General features: G+C 34.5%; 1 protein-coding gene across 2 annotated transcripts in view; it reads right to left on the reverse strand.

Annotated features, from left to right (window-relative positions):
- The window catches only part of LOC106460223 (beta-1,4-glucuronyltransferase 1-like), a 61,158-nt gene that overhangs the window by 47,899 nt on the left and 6,486 nt on the right, over positions 1 to 6,773 (reverse strand). The gene's annotated exons all lie outside the window — the stretch shown is intronic.

Here is a 6,773-nt window from a genome sequence, read left to right on the forward strand (position 1 = left end):
AATCCTACCTCACTACACCGAATAACCTCCTAAGCTACTACTAGGAATCATCCTCACTACACCGAATAACCTACTAGCTACTATACGGAATCACTCCTCATACACCGAATAACCTCTAGCTACTATAGGAATCACTCCTCATACACCGAATAACCTCTAGCTACTATAGGAATCACTCCTCATACACCGAATAACCTCTAGCTACTATAGGAATCATTCCTCATACACCGAATAACCTCTAGCTACTATAGGAATCACTCCTCAAACACCGAATAACCTCTATCTACTATAAGAATCATTTTCCAAACAAAAAATAACTTTGGATAGTAAAATACTACTTATTTCTTGTTTTAGCGCAAAGCTACATAACGAGATATCTGTTCTGTGTCAACCGAGGGGACTCGAACCCAGGATTTTAGCACTGTAAGTCCATAAGCTTACTGCTGACCACCAGGAGATGATACTATTGGAATCATTCCCACTAACGCACGATTACTATAGAATTATAAAAATGTAGGACAACACTACACCACACGTTCAATAAACACGAAAAAAGGTAAACGTGTAATTTGGAAGAAAGTAAAAACTTTCCGAACATTGTAATTCGATGCTTAAAAATATGAACGTAAGTTTAGTATTGCGAAAGGAATAAATATAAATATTGTTAAACGGTGCACGTCAGCAGTAAATAACTGGTTATGAACTCTGTAAAATATTAAAGTGTCCGGAAAGCCACCCGACTACTCAGCGATAAGTCTGAATGCTTATAACTCTAAAATTCGGGTTTTGATACCTGTGATGGGCATAGCACAGATACCCCATTGCGTAATTTTGCACTCAGCAACAAACAAGCAACTTGTACGGAAAAGTTAAAGTTATTATATAACCTATGAATGTGCATTTTAACCTTTACAAGAGGTTAATGTGATAAAATATAAAAGTTTTTGATATTTAGGGTGATAAAAGGTGCATGTAGCTCACATTCAGATAAAACTACAAGAGATACTTTATATAAAAGTAAAATTCTTCCTTTGTTCTTGTTAAACAGAAAGCATATTCTCAACCAGAGGTCAGAAAAGTGCTTCGGAAGGGTTCTTGAGAACCTAGTAATTTTCTATACAATATAAGGTGTACAGTTTATCCTCCAATGTTTTCACCAGCTGTTCAAAATGTTCAGAATCAATGAAGTAGAAAACCAAGTTGAATTTCGCTGCAAAGCTTGCCCGAGTTTCTGAAATCACAAATATCCAAAACCAGTATAAGACCGGCATTTAAAATGTCATAAATATACTATAACTGTTCAAATAATAATTAGTCGCTACTATCAAACAGTTCTCTACAACGAACATCTATGATATTTATTGGACAATTGAATAAGTCTTACTTCCTTATATTTTGTTCAGTTCTTTAAATGTCCTAAAATTTAAAACTTCTTGGATAATCTGATGACTAAATACTTATAGAATGATCGTTAAACTACTACTTAAAAGTTTTCGTACACTGACTTTGGATCGTGAGGCTTTATTGAGATTATGATAAAAAATCTCTACCGGTTTCAATTTGACTTGAGAAAATTTCATATACTGAAATTTATACCACTTATAACGACAGTGCGATTTATAAAGGAAATCATTCAAATTATATAAACCTCACAGTGAATAGATTGTTTTAATTTAGCATAACGTCAAAATTAAATCAGACGAGCTCGTAACTGTGCTAACAGAAAATAGAATTACTCACTCAAGTTCTTCCTTCATATCAGTTTGCACTTCTTCCGCCCAAAAAAATCTGGCATTGCAGATGAAATGCTACACCAAAAATTTACATATTATAGAATTATGTTTATCACTACTGGAAACTATTTGAAACCATAATATAAACAAGTTATACACCCACCCACATACTTTGCTATGATGTTGTGCAACATGTAAATTTACTTTTCAGTGAACATAATCTTAACTAGAAGAGACCCGCTAAACATCTGCGGTCAAATTAGTATATTTATTGCAACAATACTTCCTTACATACATGATTTCTAGAATAACACAAAATAATTCTAATAATAGACACCGAAATCTACAAGTCAACTTGTCTTAGGCCTAACATTAATTAAGCCTTTATTAAGTACGGCCTATATTCGATAGAGGACAAATTAACACTGTGGCTAAAAGTTATTCGGTGTCTGGGGTGTGATTCCTATGGTAGTTAGAGGTTATTCGGTGTCGGGGGAGTGCATTAGTTTAGTTAGGGCTAAACTTTACCGTACTTAATGCTATCAATAAATAAGCTTATAATGTTATTCTACGACCTAACATTAATGTTAAACCTTTTTAAAAACTTTGATAATATTTTTTAATGTACAAAATTTCTACTAAAGTATCTTTACATCCGACATTCGTTTACATCCGTTGAAGTTAAGTGAGCGAGCACACTATTTAGATAGTGAGTGTTTACGCATTTTCAGGACAGACAAAAACTGAGTAATATCTTGTGTTCAAAGTTATTCATATCTGTACAAGTTAAAAATATCTAGATATTTTGTAAGCTATAAAGCATTTTCTATATTACAGCGGACTCTTGTTCTCGGATGGACCAATTATTGGACCCTTTAGACATTTTGCTCTTTGTTCTCAATTTGAAACTGATAAAATAATACCATTTACTTTTACCACAAATTATATACAGTTTTGGTTCCACAAAACCTATTTACTCTAATGATCATACTTAAATATTGTTCTAAAGGTTACACAAAATTATCCATGCTTAATACAATACACCAGGAAAATATTCGTCAGTACAACAACAACCACTTCTTCATACTGACACATTCCCGTCTGGTTCACTTTAGAGAAGATCAAATCGATTGAAAATATGCTTACTGTTGGAAGTTCCCCTCGTTAACAGAGAGGAAAAACAAACTTTGAACGTCAAACGCCTTATTGTTAGAACTTGTAACAACTGCAAATATATTTCAGACGTTTCTCTTGTTAACTTATTTTTTAGCCGCGGCATAACGACTCATACAACGACTGAGAGTTTTTTTGTTTTTTTTAAGTACAAACTTTTAGCTCATAACTCCGTCATCTCTTGACCGATTTGAGATCTAATTACACTTTTGGACTCAGGAGGTCAAACCCTTTCTATTGATGTATTTGACCACGCCCAAGATCTTGTAAAATAATTTACTCTAATCCTGCCTAAAATAATTTCAACTTGAGGGTAGGCTGGTAGAGATCCTGCCGAGTAATAAAATTGAATAGGGTATACACGCGCCCCCACGTTTGGTATTGTTAGCGCACAAAAATATAGCTAATAAAAGGGGGGGGGGAGGTCTCAAATTAATTTAATCCCGCCTAAAAGAATGTCAAGTGCCGCCGCTCCTGAGGATTCCCTCGTTTTGTTACAACTCGAGTGCTGAATCTATTCAGTAGTTCTACTGAGTGAACCACTGCCTTTACTTTTCGAAAAGCCATTAACGTACGGAATTTTACTATTTTAAGTCTTACTCATGATTTAAGCAGATTGCCTCGTTGTAATACTTAGGCTGAAGTGTCAGACATATAACAACGTTAATTACATGAGATACTTTCATTTTCCAAAAACTTATTTTTTGAAGATTACATTATAAACCTTTAACCAGGGGTGAATATCTGAAAATTTTTAGGTCAGTATTAGATTTAACGACCCCGTTGGATCAGCGGCAAACTTACAATGTTAAAATTACAGGTTCGATTCCCGTGGTGGACAAAGTGTAGATAGACCACTAACAAAATAAAAACAAACAAAAAACCTAATGTGCGAGAACGCAAAAACACCACCTTCCTCTTTTGAGAGTTTTAAAACTGTTTTATAACTTAACAGCACAGTAATTGTAAAAAAAAAAATGTTTTGTGGCGCGACATTTAATACTTAGAATATTGTACAAAAATTATGACCAACCGCGTCAAAAATGTCTGGTACTGTATCGGCTGAACGTCGCCCCTGCTTCTTATCAGTAGACTGTGAACTAATGAACTAACCCTGAAACAACTGTTACATGTAAACATTTTAGGATTTCTACGGTAAGCTTGTGGCTATCGGTTACTAATCGTTGTCATGGTTAGTGGCCTATACGATCACCTAAGTCTAATTAGATTTAAGAATTTTAGTTGTCAAACTTATAGTGGACAATCTGATGCATATAAAAACTCATAGAACGACTGACATACATAAAAGCATTAACTTATGTTGAACCCGAGCTGACTAAGCCTCGTGGGGTAACCGTTTATTGAGAATAGATCCATAACACCATTAACACCGAGTGCATACCAACGTCACGTGAAGAATTAAAATAATTTATTCACTCGAGAAGAGCTAATGGCGGCTGTACTGATGGGGCTATCAATAATTAGTCCTTAATAAAAGCGCACTATAAAAAGTTAAAGAAATAAAACTTGTATACACGCGCAGATATATAATAAAAGATGCTTATCTCCCTCAAAAATATCACGGTATCTCCTATGAGCAATGCATTGTTTTTATTTCGTTTTCACCGAATAGAATACCACAACTTTCTCTTTTATTAAGACTTAAACCAGAAATAACAAATACTCATCTAAAAGGTAGCATCATAGCTTTTTTAAGTATTAAATGTTTTAAACTGAAGACATGTCCGCACCATCAGATAAGGAAAGGTAGGTACCCCCCCCCCCCAATGTGGTCCGGAGTATATGTAACTATTAAACAAACTGTTAAAACAAATGTCTTGAAATAAGTCTTAATTGGGATTTTCGGATTGATTTCAACTTATAGCAAGATAAACTTCGCGTCACTAATCAATTCCAACGAACAAATCTATCATATTTAGTATTTGGAATTCTCGGTCTCAATTGTATATCTTATGCGGTAGATCGGATAAACGATCAGGTTTGAGACCCCAAAGATCGGAATAGTCATTTCTTATTTGGAGCTGCTGACCAGACGCAACAGCACACGGCGCATACACGGCTACACACTTACGCAAACAGCGACACTGACTGTCACCTTTATGACGCGCCTACAGTTAAGAGTGAGAAATGTGTTCAGCGTCACATGGCAGTAGCGAACCTTGAACTTTATCTGTAATTCGGCACGCTAACACTGAACCACCCCCCGATTTGAATTCAAGTTAAATAAAAACATTTTCGAAAACCTTACACCGATGTCAATATTTTCTGATCGAAGAGAAAGCCCCCCCCCATTGGCACAGCGGTATGTCTGTGGACTTACAATGCTAGAAACCGGGTTCCGATACCCCTTGATGGGTAGAGCACAGAAAGCCCATTGTGTAGCTTTGTGCTTAATTACAAACAAAACAAATCAAAGAGAAGAGGGGGAAGTTATTTATCTTTACCTGTAAACACAAAATTAATCTGTAACAATGTTTTTTTTTTATCCAATGGTGAATCTTCGTACCGAATCAATCAGAACCTAGCTCTTAAATCAGTGTGATAAGGAGATATATGCTCGATGCAAACCTTAATTTTTTGCCTTTTCTACTTTGTAGCCAATAGAGAACAAATAAACATAAATCACAATTGTGATGCTTCACTTATTTCTCCATAATTCACCATAAACAATTAACTTAGATAAACACCTATGCATAATAATAACAATATTAGTATAATAGCAAATACTGAAGAACTATTTGGACACTATTGTATCAAGACAGCCCTTGTACACCCTGAACAGATTACAAAAGAGATTATCTCGGATAAGCGAAACCATATTCAACTAACTTTCCAAGAAAAACAAGTTACATGAATCATTTTTCAAGAAAGAAAATTCACTTGAAAATAATGAAGGTATTGTAGAACCTAATATAAGGATTATTTTATTAGATCAGACTATGCGCTATGATACACTAGTACTAGTCTTTCTACAATGTAATAAATAATGAGAGTGTGTGTGTATGTACATACATACTCAAGTCTTCAGCGGCTTAAATATATAGTATTGTTACGTCTCTGGACGTTAGTTAATTTTCCGTAAAAGTTCTTTCCGAAGAAACTTTAGCGATACATGTCCTTTCTTAAATAAAACTGGTTTATTCTTTCTGAATACAACTTTGCAATACACTTAATTTTTACAGTCACGCTATAACAAACGCTATAATTCACAACGAACGCTCACGTGTTCGACTCAACAATATGTCTTTCTCTGTCTGCAGTTTAATTACCCATTGTTGCCGTCACATCTTGGCCGTCTTATATATGTACAAGAATACTGAAATCTAGTAACCTCCAGAGGCTTCAGGCGTGACGTGTTACTAGCATCACGTGACCTCCGCTGTCGTAACAGTATTTTATCTTTTTTGTAATAAGCTTGAGTTATATTTCTTAATATGTATATATTTATGTAGGTGTATGTAAAACTAACTGCCAAATTCTTATAACACACATACACACACACAAAAAAGACATTTTAAAAACTAGTGGCCATTCATTCATGCTTAACCAAAGATTCTTAGAAATTCTCTACTTTGTATAGCAGTCTTGTGTGTATTGATGTACATTTATTTGCTGATACGTATGCTTTTACATACACAAAAACAACTTATAACACAATTATAGTATTTTGGCCCTTGTGTATAAAGTTAAAATCATAAATAATATACAACGTTAAACTGGTACAAAATTAAAAACATTTTATTTAGGCCTATCTATGGCCTTCAAAAAGTTGACGACTCTACATGTTTCGACGTTACAACGTTGCTGAGGCCATAGATAGGCCTAAATAAAATGTTTTTAATTTTG

The sequence above is a fragment of the Limulus polyphemus genome, unplaced genomic scaffold, assembly GCF_000517525.1.
Source record: "Limulus polyphemus unplaced genomic scaffold, Limulus_polyphemus-2.1.2 Scaffold730, whole genome shotgun sequence".
Lineage (NCBI taxonomy): Eukaryota > Metazoa > Arthropoda > Merostomata > Xiphosura > Limulidae > Limulus > Limulus polyphemus.